At 42.1% G+C, this 15,821-nt stretch overlaps 1 protein-coding gene across 1 annotated transcript in view; it reads left to right on the top strand.

Moving 5' to 3' along the window:
- Nucleotides 1-11,217: 11,217 nt before the first annotated feature.
- CEP250 (centrosomal protein 250) overlaps nucleotides 11,218-15,821 on the top strand; it is a 43,349-nt gene continuing 38,745 nt past the window's right edge. Inside the window, exons 1-2 of the mRNA XM_054573842.1 lie at nucleotides 11,218-11,365; nucleotides 13,963-14,096. The gene's annotated coding sequence lies outside the window, so the exon portion shown is untranslated. The remainder of the gene's footprint in view (nucleotides 11,366-13,962; nucleotides 14,097-15,821) is intronic.

The raw sequence follows: 15,821 nt of genomic DNA, 5'->3' as shown, positions 1-15,821 counted from the left end.
TTTGGAGACAAGCAGTCCTGGTTTTGAATTCCAGGTCTGCTATACGGTTTAGTGCATTGTGTGATCTTCGGAAACCTCTAAACCTCTCTGAAACTCTGAACAGGGATCATGACAGTACCTACTCACGGGGTTTTTATGGGGATTCAATGAAATGAATCATAAAAAGTGATTAGCCTAGCACCTGGAAAACATTAATAACAGCTACTATTTACTGAGCACATACTCTAGTAAACTAGACTTGGGCCTTGATATCCCATTGCATTTTTATCTTATTTATCTTCACAACAACCCTAAAATGAAGGTATTGTTAGTCCCACATTTTACAGGTAAAGAAACTGAAGTTCAGAAAGGTTAAATTACTTTTTGAGCTTAATTCCCGCTTTGACACATTTTTTACCAAAGAATCCCAACCTGGCCTCTAGAAACACAAGAAGGAGTAAAAGGGTGGTGGGCAATTATGGTGTTCTTGGCTTTCCGTCAAGGTCTCCTCCAACAAGCTGGGATTTCGGGACATGGAGGACTCAGATCAGGGGCTATTGTTTAAGGACCAGGGGACCCCAGAGTGGGGTGGGAGCAGGGAAAGGGGACTCAGAGCTTACTTAGAAGGCCCTCTCCAGGGAGGAGCCCAGGAGACCGGCCTGGCTCTCACTATAAAGGTGACTAATCACTTCGGTCCCCTCTGGTAATTGCAACCAGATGCTGCCGCTGGCAGCGCTTCAGTCCCAACATGTTTAATTACTAGGACGCAGAGTCCCTCAGTCCCCCATGTCCCCTTACCTCCCCCTCTCCTGTCAGCAATATTAATGTCAAACTCGAGGTAGAGGATGAGAGTCTTGGGAAGACACTGGCATGGAAATAACCTTTACAGTCTCTTCTACCAGGCAGAGCCTTAATGCTTGCACATGCTTACCCATCCATTATCTCATTGACACTCCACAAAACATCCTCTTAAAGCTGACAGATCAGAGTATTATTATCCCCATTTCACAGATGAGCAAACAGTAAACTTAACAGTAATAATAATCTTTGGTTTTCAAGCACTTAGCAATTTTCAAAGCGGCTTTTACATTCATTACCCTCCTGAGATCTCTTGGAGTCAGCCCAGCACAGCACCGTGACTGAGAGCATAGGCTCCAGGATCAGACAACTCAGTTTGTGTCCTGGCTCTGCCACTAACCAATTGGGTGACCTTGGATATTCATTCATTTATGTACTTAATTATCAAGTAACTATATATTAGGTGATTAACATACGGTAGGTCCCAGGCCTGAGCACTGGATATCTAGCAGTAGACAAGACAACCAAGTCTGTGCCCACATTCTGGTGAAAGAGACAAACAAGCAAACGAATATATAGTTTCTGAGAATTCTAAGTGCTGTGAAGAAAAATTAAGCAGGGTCAAAGGCATGTCTATAGATAAGAATGTCTCTTTGAGGGGATGATATTTGAGCAGAGACGCGGATGTAGTGAAGGAATGAGCCATATAAGGGTGTGGGGGATAATCATTCCAGGGGGAGGAAATAATAAATGCAAAGGCCCTGAGGCAGAAATGTGCTCGGCATATCTGAGGACCCATGAGAAGCTGGTGCATCTGAAGCAGAGTGAGCGAGGGGGAGAGTGATAGATGTGGTCAGATTGTGCCAGAACCATGTCAAGTATGGCCTTGCACGCCAGAGAAAGGAAGCTGGACTTTATTTTTAGTACAGTGAGAAACACGAGGAAGGGTATTAAATAGGAGAGTTGTCTGATTTGTAACACAATGATTAAGAGCTGGGCTACCTACCTTCAAATTCACCAGCCATGTAATTTCAGGCTAATTCTTTAATCTCTCCATACCTCAGTTTCCTCACGTATAAAATTATGATAATAATATGCTTAATTCACAGAGTTGTTATGACTTGATTGTTGTTATTCAAGTTCTCAGAACAGTGACTACATGCCTCAAAACAATATATAAATGTAGGCTGTTATTTACATTTTTTATTTTTTTAATATTTTATTTATTTACTCCTTAGAGAGAGGGGAAGAGAGGGAGAGAGAGAGAGAGGGAGAGGAACATCAATGTGTGAAGAGATATAATGTGTGAGAGGCAATGGATTGGTTGCCTCTCACATGCCCCCAACTGGGGAACCAGCCCACAACCCAGGCATGCGCCCTGACTGAAAATCGAACCTGAGACCTTTTGGTTTACAGGCTGGCACTCAATCCACTGAGCCACACCAGCCAGGGCTATTATTTACATTTTTTTTAAAAATCACTTCTCTGAGCCTATTTCTTTACCTCTAAAATGAGGATAAAAATATCTGCTTCACAGACTGGTTATAAGAGCGAAATGTATTTACATATGTAAAGCATCATTTTTTTCTTTCTTTCTTCGAGTCTATAGTAGGTGCTCCATAAATTATAGTTTAAAAAGAAACGATTCAGTTGTCAATATTGTCCCTGTTTCCCAAATGAGGAAATTGAGTCTCAGAGAGAAGTTAAGTGACTGGCAGAAGTTTTTTTTTTTAAAGCTAGAAATGACAGAAGCAAGACTCAGTCCAGACACCTGACTCTGAAATCAATGTTCTTCACACAACAAGGGAGAATTGACCTTTTTCCTTGCTATCACCCTACGTGTTAGGAATTGACTGGGAGGAAGGCCCAAAATCCCTGACCCTCCGTCTGTGTTTCTCCTCATCTGAAGGGCCTGGGCTGCCTTGATCCAGGGAGCCCAATCCTCCCCCAACCATCTTTCTGGTTAATGGTGTTTGAATTCTCCAGCTGCTGCCACTGCTTTCATCCAGTGAACTGTCAATGGCTCCCCCAGCTGAGCTCCTTGGGAACTGCACCCTGTCCAAGCACAGGCCTTCTGCCCTAGGTCAATACATCCCACTTGCCACAGAAAACCAATCTGGAAGCCCTGTATGGGTGTATGCGTGTCTCTGTCTGTTGTGGGTGTGGAGTGTGAACAAAATAACCATACACTCCTCACTTTTATTCGTTATTTAAAATACTTTTATTTTTAAAATTATTTAAAAACTTTTAAAAAGTGGTACTTATTAGATAGAAAAGTAATGCAAATTCATGATAAAAAAGTTTCAAATAGGACAAAAGAAAACACAGCAAGTCTTCATTCTACCCCAGACCACAGGTCTTTCATTCCTTCCCCGGAAGCAACCATTCTTATCAGTCTCCTGGATAATTTTCCAGGCAATATAAGCTTTTTAGTATGTATACTACAAATATTTTAATTCCAAAATTAAATCATGCTTATTGTAAGAAAAAATTTAGGCAATAATAAAGTTTATTCAATTAAAGCGAAATGTTTCCTCCTCACTGCTCCCCAATCTCTATCCATAGAGGTAACTACTGTTAATAGTTAGGGACCTGGGAATCCTATTGTCATTCTTGAGCTCAGAAACCTCAGGTTCCTGCTGGATTCCTTCCACTCCTCCTTCCCTTCATCTAATTTTATCTCCCATTCTGCACATAAGAACACTTGTAGGTAAGTATCATCATTTCCTTTTTATAGCTGTGGAATTTGAGGCTCAGAGAGGGAAGGTGGTTGCTCAAGGACACAGGCAAAGCCAGGAATCCAAACCCAGATGAGTGGGTCCGCCTCCAAGTTTAATGTCCTTTCCACCATGTTCCTCTGCCTGGTTTCTATCCAGAATCTTAGAGTTCAACTGCTGTGTCACGTGAGGCAGCAGATGGTCTCAGTTTAGAATATAATTTTTGAGAAAGGAGAAGAACTGGTCCTGTGGGAGTTGTTATTGAACATCCTTTACTGCCCAAGTCCTTAACGCTGGTGAAAAGATGCCACCTACCCCAAGCAATGTCAAGTTTGGGTGAGCTGATTGCTTAGAACTTGACCTGGTCAATGGGAAGGGGCTGGGACTGGAATGAGACCTGCCCACTGAGGCAGGGCCAGGACAGCAGGGAATGACTGGCTGATAGAGGGGACTGTATTATTATCCAATTATCCAATCCAAGGCAATTCATACAACCCAACCAAAAGCAGAATCATCAAGAAGAGTGCCCGGAGCCTCCCACACTGCTTTCAGGGGTTTTTCCATACAAATGGCCTGTCTTGGCTCATGCTACAGACTTTCCTAAGCTCTCTCAAGGGGTCACAAACCCCAGACAAGCAGGATCTGGCCTTGGCATGTCATCTGCTTCTTGCTAAGTGACCCCAGACCTGGCAAAAGTGGCAGTCCAGCTCCATTTGCAGCTTGGCCTGTCCCAGGCACCTCCAAGGCCCAATACAAGTAGCAACCATCTGCAGATTGCTTTGTAGCTCATGGCGGGTGACCCTGGGGCAGGGCACAATCGGCAGCTGACCTTGGCCTGCATCTCTAGCAGGCCCCCGAGCCAGCACACCTTGTGGCCAGCTTCAGATCACACCTCCATGAGCGGCATGCTCAAGAAGCACACTTGGCAAGCACCAGAGCCCTGCTGAAGTGAGCTCTGCTCCATGGGGTTGGCCCCTGAACAGCAGCTCCTCCACTGTAGTCATTGCCAATCCTCATAGCCAATTAGCCTGGGGGCCAATCCCTCCCATTGAGGTTCCAGCTGCAATCAAGGCTCAACTACAACAGGAGGGTGCACACAGCCCACATGGGGGGCACATCTGGAGCACCCAGCATAGGTGATCAGGGCCCTACAGTACACTTATTACATAAGACCACCCTACCAAGACTGGGAGTCATAGCAGATCCACATAATAGGTAGAAACAAACACAGAGAGGCATCTAAAATGGAGAGACAACCCCTCCCCTACAAATGACCCAAATGAAAGAACAAGAGAAATCTCCAGGAAAAAAAACCCCACCTAAATGAAATAGTGGCAAGCAAACTACAAGGTACAGAATTCAAAATAATGGTTATAAAGATGCTCAAGAAACTTAGTGAGAATATCAATAGCATAAACCATAGAAACCATAAAAAAAAAACCCAGCTAGAATGAAGATGATAAAACTGAATTAAGAATACACTAGAAGGAATCAACAGCAGATTAGATGAAGAAGATGATTGAATTGGCTATGTAGAAAACAAGGTATCAGAAGACACACAATCAGAGCAGAAAAAAGAAAAAAATGAATTGACACTGGCTAGGGCAGCTCAGTGGATTGAATGCTAACCTGTAAACCAAAAGGTTGCTGGTTTGATCCCTGGTCAGGGCACATGCCTGGGCTGCAGGCCAGGTCCCCAGATGGGGACACATGGGAAGCAACTGACAATGTTTCTCTCCCTCTCTTTCTCCCTTCCTTCCCCTCGCTCTAAAAATAAATAAATAAAATCTTTAAAATCTCAAATCTTAAAATCTTTAAATCTTAAAAAAGAAAAAAATTAAAAACAAATGAGGATTGTTTAAGGGAACTCTGGGATAACATCAAGCATAACAAAATCCACATCATAGGGGTACCAAAAGGAGAACAGTGAGCTCAAGGGATTGAGAATCTATTTTAAGAAATAGTAACTGAAAACTTTCCTAACCTAGTGAAGGAATAAGACACACAAGTCCAGGAAGCATAAAGAATCCCAAACAAGATGAATCCAAAGAGGCTCACACCAAGATACACCATAATTAAAATGGCAAAAGTTAAAGACAAAAAAAAAATCTTAAAAGCAGCAAGAGTAAGACAGTTAGCTACCCACAAGGGTAAAGACTGTTAGGTGATTTCTCAACAGAAACTTTTCAGGCCAGAAGGGATTGTCACAAAATATTGAAAGTGATAAATAGCAAGGACGTACAACCAAGATTACTTTATCCAGCAAAGCTGTCATTTAGAATCGAAGGACAGATAAAGAGCTTCCCACACAATAAAAAGCTAAAGAAGTTCATCACGATCAAACCAATATTACAAGAAATGTTAAAAGGTCTTCTTTAAGGATAAGAAAAAAAGAAAAAAAGGTCTAAAATAAAATGACAGTAAATACAATTACTTTGAATGCAAATGGATAAAATCAAAAGACATAGAGTGGGTGAATGGATAAGAAAACAAGGCCCTTAACATATGCTGTCTATAAGAAACTCACTTCAGATCAAAAGACACACACACACTGAAAGTAAAGGGATGGAAAAAGATATTTCATTAAAATGGAGACAGAAAAGAAAAGAAAAGAAAAACCCTGGGGTAGCAATACTTATACCAGAAAAAAATAAACTTTAAAACAAAGGCTGTAACAAGAGACAAAGAAGAACCCAGAAATTCCACTTCTGGATATTTATCTGAAGAAACACAAAACACTAAATTAAAAAGACATATGCATCTACATTGCTGTATTAATCATTGTTACTTTATTTACAGCAGCCATGACATGGCAGCAACCTAAGTCCAGCAACAGATGAATGGATAAAGAAATGATACATTAATACAATGGAATGTGACTCAACCATAAAAAAGGAAACAACATGAATGGACCTAGAGGGTATTGTACTGAGTGAAACAAGTCAGACAGAGAAAGACAAATGCCGCACAATTGCACTTATATATGGAATCTAAAAAACAAATAAATGAACAAGCAGAATCTTAAGAAACAGACTCAAAGATACAGAGAACATTTTGAAGGTTGCCAAATGGGAGGGGAGTTGGGGGATGGGTGAAAAAGGTGAAGGGATTAAGAAATACAAATTGGTAGTTACAGAATAATCATGGGGATGTAAAGTATAGCATAGGGAATATAGTAATAACTATGTATTGTGTCAGATGAGTACTGGTTTTATCAGGGTGATCACTTTGTAAGTTATAGAAATGTCTAATCACTAGGTTGTATACCTGAAACTAATATAATATTGTATATCAACTGTAATGGAAAAATAAAAAATGAGTTAAAAAAAAAAAAAGGAGAATACCCAGAGGAAAATTCTTGGCAGTCCCCAAACATACTGAGCTCTAGCACACCATATACCTGCACACTCTTAACATGCACTTTCTGGATTTGTCTGCTCAGCAGATTTATCTTTCACCATCAGCCTCTATGAAGCCAGAAACTGCCTCTTCTTGGAATTTACTACACTGTGTGTGTGTGTGAAATACTTGTTTACTCATCTGCCTCCCATGTGAGCCTATGAACTGAGGTGCTAGGCAGGGTCCATATGTTATTGTTCTTTGCATCTCTCCCACTATCTAACTCAGGATTTGGCACATGGTGGGTATTCAGTCAGTATCTGTTTAATGGTAAATGGACTCAGAAGGACAGCAGCAAGTTGTTCACAATCTACTACAAGAGACTGTATCCTTTTGGTGCCCCTGGCATTGCTTCAGACTGTTAGCTTGCGGTAAGAAAGTGAGGGAATAGTTGAGGGTCTTCCCCTTAATTTTTCCTTTCTGTCATCCTCAGCTCACTTTAGTCCGTCAGGGTGTTGACATGGAGAGGAATGTGGGGAAAGGAGTGGGAAGTCTTCTTTGAACTAGTATTGTAGCTGGCTTTGTGCTTCCTGGGTCTGGAAGATGTTCTTAGCTGTTTTTGTGCATCATCAGAGCATCATGGGATGCTTTTAGAGTATGTACTGAGCTCCTTCCTCTTAGTAAAGACATTTCTATTACCAACGGCCACTTTTGTTCTTACTTCTGGGGTCCCTTTACCCCACTAGGAGGTCCTACTGAAGAGGACCCAGAGTGGGCCTATGCAGGCTCTCTTTCTCTCATCTAGTCCACATCTGGCCCACAGAGAACCTTCCCTGACAAATTCTGGGAGAGTGGGCCAACCTCAACATAGCAGCAATCTCCTGGGTTCTGCCATCAGAGCAACTGGCATGTTTGTCTCTTGTTGCTAGATTTCTCAGACAGGAGAGAGATCTTGTCACTACACTCCCCAGCTACAATGGGGACTGATTTGGCACCTCAGACAACAATGGAAGTTCCTTCCACCAATTACTCAAACTTCTCCAAGAGGGGGAACTCACAGCCAGAAATATCTCCACATAAAGTCTCTATCCTTCACTCTCTTGACCCTATAGATAGGGATTTAAGAACTTTAAAACAGATTTTAGGCTGTTAGAAAATACATATATATGATATTTTATCACTTCACTTTGAAATTTCACACATATAATTTTAAAAGAAAGAAAATCAGTCAGTTCCAGCAGCCTGTTAATATGGGGCAGAGGAAATGTCTATAAAAAATGAGCTGGGCTGGGGTGCAGGATCCATATCACAGCCCTGGGAGAGATATAAAACTTGTGCCCAGAGATGGAATTCAGGATATAAAGGAAAAAGCCTAGTTCACCCTGACCTGTTGTTTCTCCCTCCAATCCAGCCTGCTTTGAGGAGTTTCTCCACATTCTGGTTCATCAGACAGGTTTGAACATGGCCAGGCTCTAACTGTGTCTGGATTAAACCTTTGCCCATAGGTCTCTTGGGTCCCAAGCAATTCAAGTGATGTGTATGAACACCTGTTTGTCCCAAATGTTCCTGGTACTTCATAGGACATTTGAAGGCTGATGTACTCTCAGAGCCTAGAGAACTTTTCAGGAGAATTTTTCCTACTTTCAAACATCAGCTAACTCCACTTTCTGTGCTGGCCCAGACAAAAAACCCAGTCATACTACTCCACTTTTTTAAATATAATTTTTAACTTGCTGTTAATATATTGTATTATTATCCAGTACTAGTACACAACGGATGTTCAACAAATGTTTGCTGGGTGAATGAATAAATGAATAAGGGAATGGATGAATGAATCCATCTTTACAAAGATCAAAGATTACTATTTGGTTTTAATCTCTTTTTACTCCATTTACCCTTTATTCGTATGTTTTGGTAGTCCCAAACCTCTGTTTACTCCTCATGGCCTTACAATGTATTGTGTAGTTTGCTAATGTATTTTATGTCATTAACCTTTGTAACACTGAGGCTGACTTGATTAATTCATTTAATGAAATAAGTCAGACATAGTCTCCTATCCTCATGAAACTTAAATTTCATAGGGGAGGCTGAGATAATTGGTAAAAAACTAAAAAGTGGAAAGTACTGTGAAAGAAACAGAGTACTGTGATAGAAAATGACAGGTTATTACTTTAGATAGCATCACCAGGGAAGACCTAGCTGAGGAAATATCATTTAAGATGAGACCTGAAGAGGGAGGGAAAGTATCAAACAGCTAAGCCAAAGAGCTGGGAGAAAAGTGGTCTAGGTAGAGGGCAAAGTACGTCCAAAGGCCCTGAGGCAGAAAAGAGGTTGGTGTCTACAGTGTTCAGATTGTTTTCACTTCTCTCCATTCTATATATCGTCCTAGTGAACATTACATAGTATCTGTTGCATGACTTTTCCTGGGATGGATTCTTGACATCTTCTTATCTGTCCAATGTCTGGGATGTTTCTTCTTCCCTCTCTAAATTGTTTGCTTTTCAGAGTCAGTGTCCTCTCTTCCTCCCTTTAGCCCCCATTTACTTTATATTTTTCTCAAAGTAACTATTAAGAACTTCTTTTTATTCTTACAGGAGGAAAGATAAAATACAACTCTTAACAAAGTGTCCTCTTGGGCTACGAATTTCCGGTTTTACTCCTGCTATCCAAGTTCATCCATCTGTTTACTCACCTAGCACTTACTGAGCACCTGATTTGTACCGATGCTTATGCTGGGTGCTAGAGATGCACTGATCTTATGTAGGGCTTCTCAAAATGTGTTCCCGCTGAGTGCTTGGGTGTTTGCTGAAATGCAGGTTCCTGGGCTCCACTCCTAGTTTACTGACTCTCTAGGGGTAGAATTTGAGCGTCTGCATTTTAAGAAGTTGCCCTGGCTGTTGTGGGTCAGTGGACTGAGTGCCGACCTGTGATCCTATAGGTTAGGAGTTCGATTCCCTGTCAGGGCAAATTCCTGGGTGGGAGGTTAGGTCCCCAGTTGGGGGCGTGCGAGAGGCAGCTGATCAGATGTCTCTCACACACATTGATGTTTCTCTCCCTCTCTTTCTCCCTCCCTTCCCCTTTCTCTAAAAATAAAGAAATGAACTATTTAAGAAGTTCCCCAGGTTTTTTTGTTTGTTTGTTTTGGGTTTTTTGGTTTTTTTTTTTTTTTTTTTTTTTGGCGGGGGGAGCGGTTGTTCTAAATCCCAACTATAAACTTATAACCTCCGAGTGGAAGGTAAATGGAATTTACAACTCTTAAGAACGTGTATTGCTAAATTATGCACAAAACGCTATGGGAATAACGCCAGGGTCATAAAAGAAAGAATCCTCCAGAGAAGTCAGGTTTACCTAGAAAATAATACAAACTAGTTTTCCGGACGGAAGTGGGACATTCAAGCAAAAAGATCACCCTGTGCAAAGAAACGTGGGCGAAAACAGTGCTGTGTATTCAAACGACACTAACGAGCTGTGAGTGTGTTGCATAAGGCTGCTTGGAGGTGCAAGTCTAAAAGTGACAAAACCCTGCAACTGGCTGCCCTGCAGGTAATAACCTCGATCCTGGAGGGAGTTCTCTTATTCTTCTTGCAGTTGTTAAATTGCAGTTTGTGGGTGGGGCACTGCGCAGGCGCACCTAGAACCAGGTGACCAAACACATGTGCAGTGCGTAATCCCGAAGCCAAAAGTGGGATAATTAAGGGCAAGTTTTTCTGTTACCAAAACTCCCCTCGCTCGAATCCAGCAACCCTGGTCGTCGTCATCTGTGGCTAGGAAATCTTACTTTTTAAAATATATCCTGCCTTTCCTACTGGGCCACTTCAGTAAGCCGGATGCCAGTAGTCAATATGGCGGGAGGCCCCCTAAGGCGGTGCCGTACTCCTATAGGCGCTTAGTCGGAGGGGTGGGACCCTCCGAAAGGGCGGGAGTTTAGGGGGGCGGGAGTTTAGGGGGGCGGGGTCGGGGCTCTAGCCGGGTGGTGGTGGGCCTTCTCCCCTGGTCAGGCCTTATCTGCGGCTTCAGCCGCTGATGCGCGGAGGAACAGGCTGGGGATCCGCAGAGCTGAGCCTGGTGAGGTGGGGCCTCAAGGGCAGGTGGGAGGTGCCCAGATTAACGGCCCAAGGCCCACAAAACCGCCCGGTTTAGGTGCCGTAGGGAATCGCGTCCCGGCAGCGGCCTCCAGTTCGCCGGGAGGACCCCGGGGCCCACAGAGAGGTTGAGACCTGTCCTAGGGTTCCCGGCTTCTACCCCCGCGTCCTGCTGTCGCCACCACCCTGGGCTCCAGTCCTCGCAGAAAGGGATCTTCCCGAGCGTCTCTGCCCACAGCCTAGGACCCCAGGGTTGTCAGGATAAGGTGCTGCGCTCTCCGGCCCTTCTCGCTCCTGGCTCCCAGAATTTTGTGGCTCCCTCGGCCCTTGGGGCTTTGCACGTGATCTGTCCGAAAGCCCCGGCCCACCCGCCTCCACACTCTGGAACTCTAAATCTTCGCTCACCTATCAACATCACTTCCTCGGAAAGCTTTCCCAACATTGCTACGGGTACAGTTAATCTCGCTGCTTGGTTTTTGCACCCACTGCACCGAGTTACTTTTCCTGCTGTTTTTTGCACCCATGCACTTGTTGGGGTGTTATGCTTTGCCTTTTTCGTCTCTATATCCGAGAGTTAAGCACGTGATGATGATAATAACATGTTTAATGAATAGCCACAAAATTTCAGGTGCTATTTAATGCATTATATGTTAAAGACCCATTTAATCTTCTCAGCAATTCCATAAGGTGGATTCTGTAGCTTCACTTTTTTTGCAAGAGAAAGTTGAGGCACTCATAGATCAATTTGCCTAGAGTCCTACAACTAAGTGAGTGGAGCTGGGAGACGAATTCAAGGCTGTTTGTCCCAGGAGCATGTGATCATTTCATTAGAGGGCCCTTGTGTGTGATAAGTTTCTGTGGAATTGGTCTAAATTAGTCCCATCAGTTACGTAGACCAGGACTATGATGCACATTTTGAGAAGGCTTAGAAAGGAGAATTGACATTCGTAAATACGGAGAGAATTCATGGCAAAACCAAGACTAGAACTTACTGCTCTTTTTCTGCCACACTCTACCTTTCTTTGCTCCTTTTCAGTCAGAGATCTGCAGACCACAACATTTAGGAAGTATTCCTCACAGAGCTGTGATGTTGTATTTCATGATTTAGGAGGCAACTTAAGTAATGGAGAGGGCATAGAGTTTGGAAGCAGATTGGGATTTAATCTTTGCCACTGACCAGTTATATCCTTTCCATTTTTTGAGCCTTAGTTTTCTTCTCTGTAAAATAATAACAATAATCTTATCTCAAAGGGTTTTTTTTTTAAATGAAGATTGCAAATAATTGTTGTGAGAGACTAAAGTGCCATAAAAACTACATGATCTGTTTTTGGGTTTGTTTGGTTTTTTTTTTTTTACATTTTAGAAGATTAGAGAACTGTCAGCATTTTGCAATACCATTGGTGATATGGATCATGTTATCTAATGCCCTTATATTCATTCAGGCACTATTTTAGGGTCTGGGAATACAGCAGTCAATAAAAACAATGTTCTTGCACTGGGGAAATTATATTCTGATAGGTATATAATATAATAAGCTGGTAGTGACAGATAAGACATGATAAGGTAAAAAAAAATTTGTGTAAAGGGTGTGTGAAGGGTGGTGGTATTTTATTTGGGGTGGTTGGGGACATTTGAACGGAGACCTGAGAACGGAAGGTGGCAAGGGAGTGACTCATGAAGGTAGCTGGAGGAAGGAGCCCCGAGATGAGCGTTCGGCTTGCTGTGTTCCAAGCGTGTACAGCAAGGAGGGCTGCATGGTTGGAAGAGGAGTAAGAATAGGAATTAAAACAATTAGAGGCTGGGATCAAATCATTAGGACCCTGTTGGCTGTTTTAATGAACATGGTTTATACTTTGAGTAGTATTGGAGGGTTCTAAGCGGCATCATCTGTCGCTGTTTTAGAAGGGTCATTTTGACTACTCTGTTGAGAAGAAACAAATATTGGAAGCACAGCTGGAAGCATCACTCCCATCCAGGTAGCTTGTGTAGTAATCCGGATGTATTAGTTATCTGTTTTTTTCCTGTGTGCAAGTAACTACCCCAAAATTTAGTAGCTTGAAACAACAATAATCGTTTATTATCTCATATAGTTGTGGATTGGAAATCCAGGAGCAGTTTAGCTGGATGTTTCTGGTTTAGGATCTCTCAGGAGACTGCAGTCAAACCGATGGCTGATCTGCTCCCAAGATGGTTCCCTATCTCTGAGCCTCTTCACAGGGCTGCTGGAGTGTCCTCAGGACACAGCAGAGACTGTGAGGGGGACAGAGGGAGAAGTGTAGGGCCTTTTATGATCTTGTCCAGAAAGGCACATCAACTCTATTCAACTTCATTAACTTTATTCCAGCTCACTCTTAAGGGGAGGAAATTATGCTCCACCTCTTGAAGGGAAAAGTATCAAAGAATTTATGGGCATACCTTAAAGCCACCACAGCAGGCAAGAGAGTGGCTTGGCTCGTGATGGTGGTGTAAGAGGTCAAGAAGTGATAGGACCTGGTAGAGTCAACAAGATTTGCTGATGGATTGGTTATAGGGTGTGGGAAGATGGGTAAAGTATGACTGTAAAGGTTTTGGCTTCAGCAGCCGGAAGGATGTAATTGCCTTATACTGAAATGAGGAAAATTGGAGGAGCAAGCATTTGCTTTTGAACAAGTTAACTTTTTTTTTTAGATTTTATTTATTTACTTTTAGAAGGGAAGGGAGGGAGAAAGAGAGGGAGAGAAACAGTCGGTTTTCTCTTGTACACCCCCAACTAGGGACCTGGCCTACAACCTAGGCACATGCCCTGACCGGTAATGGAACCAGAGACTTTTTGGTTTGTTGGATGACGCCCAACCCACTGAGCCCCACCAGCCAGGACAAGTTAACATTGACATGCCTGTTAGACATCTGTGCAGAGAAGTTAAATAGATGTTTGGATTTAGTATAGGAATGTGATGTTCCAGAAGGAAATGTGGGCTAGAGATGTAACACTGAGAATCATGGGTGTATAGTGCTACTTTTTTTTTTTTTTATCTTTAACAGAGGATATTTTTTTTCATTGCTTTTAGAGAGAGAGGAAGGGGGAAAGAAAGGGAGAGAGAAGAACGTTGATGTGAGAGAGAAGCATTGATTGGTTGCCTCCCGAACGCACCCACACCTGGGATCATAGGTGCCTGGACAAGGGATCAGACCCACAACGTAGGTATGTGCCCTGACTGGGAATCGAACCTGCAAACTTTCTGTTACGGAACGACACTCCAACCAACTGAGCCACACCAGCCAGGACCAGATGCTATTGGAAGCCCTAAAACTGGATGAAATTACCCAGGAAGTAAAGGTAGATGGAGAAGAGGTCCAAAGCCTCGAGCTCTGAGGCCTCCAACTTGTAGATGTTGGGGAGATGGGGAGAGCCAGCAAAAGAGAATGGAGAGACCAGAGGCTGTGGGAGGAGATTAGAGAGGGAAGCCCCACATAAAGAGGTTTCTATAAGGAGATGCATGTTAATTTTTTTTTCTGTAGTAAGAAACAAATTGTCTCTGCAAACAAATATATAGTTTCTTTGCTTAGGAAATAAAACGTTTATACTATCCAGTGTTTTTACTTTTTTGCTTTAGGTGACAAATTCTATTTAATAATAGCAGTCCACATTTTGGTCCTTGGAGAATTTACACCTCTACTCCAAGTTTAAGTGGTGTTGCTTCTATTTTAAACTTTATTTAAATACTTTTTATGGAGTATTTTGAAGGAGAGGAGACTAAATATATAATTTATGTCACTCTTCTATCACTGTCCACCCTGGGTTCAGAGGTTACTGCAATTCCTAGTCTGGTTCCTGGCAAAAGTAGGAAGCTGGTCTTTTTCATTTCAGTGTCACTGGTGGACAGACTGCCTGATAATGACCTGGAATTCACGAGTGTTTATGGGATAAATTAATATATAAAAGAAGTGATTCTTTTCCTCTTCCTATAGTAATGGTAATGTCTATTCAGTGGTTTACAATTTACAAAGCACAGTGACATCCATTATCCCATTTGAATGCAATCCAGTCTGTAACCATTTGCCAACTACTGACCTTTTCCTTTTCTGAGGGACATTGAAACCTACCTTTTTTGGAGCCGTGCTAGTTTATTTTCTGGCTGACCTAATAGCCTGTTCATAAAAGGGTGCTGTACTGCATCCCGAGGAAGACAGAACTAAATCTCAATTTCAGAAAGATTGCTGATGTAATTTTTCTCTCCTCCCTCCCTCTTTTTATTCTTGTTTTAGAGAATTTCAGTTTTATGGGGATTTTTTTGTTTTGTTTTGTTTCAATCATGAAAGACTGCAAATCATTTTTAAAATAAACTTTATTTTGTAGAACAATTTTAGATTTACAGAAACGTTTCATAGTACAGAGAGTTCCCATATTCCCTGCATCCAGGTTTTCCTATTAGTAGCATCTTAGAGTAATATGGTACGTTTGCTGCAATTTCAATTCAGTTTTTGAGGTAAATGTGGCATATAAATAAAATGTGAACAAAACAAAGTTGCTTTATCTCTGTAGACTTCAGTTTTCTTATTGTAAAATGGGAGGGTTAGACTAAACTTATACATTTATTTATTTACTGCTTTGACAGAGAGAAACACTGATTTGTTGTTCCACTCATTTATGCCTTCATTGGTTGACTCTTGTATATGCCATGACCAGAGATCAAACCTGCAACCGTAGCGTATCAGGACAATGCTCTAACCAACTGAGCTTCCGGCTAGGGCAGATTAAATGTTTAAATAGCTCTAAAAATATTTAATTATCTGCTAAGGTAAAATAATCATGTAATTCCATTTTTTAAAGAAGATTTTATTTATTTTTAGAGAGAGGGGGAGGGGAGAAACATCAATGTGTGCCTCTCACATGCCCGCACCTGAGGACCTGGCCCACAACCCAGGC

Source organism: Pteronotus mesoamericanus, unplaced genomic scaffold (genome assembly GCF_021234165.1).
Source record: "Pteronotus mesoamericanus isolate MK-2021 breed Mesoamerican mustached bat unplaced genomic scaffold, CSHL_Meso_final contig_25, whole genome shotgun sequence".
NCBI lineage: Eukaryota > Metazoa > Chordata > Mammalia > Chiroptera > Mormoopidae > Pteronotus > Pteronotus mesoamericanus.
The sequence above is the reverse complement of the archived record's forward strand: the minus strand, read 5'-3'. Positions and strand labels throughout refer to the sequence as shown.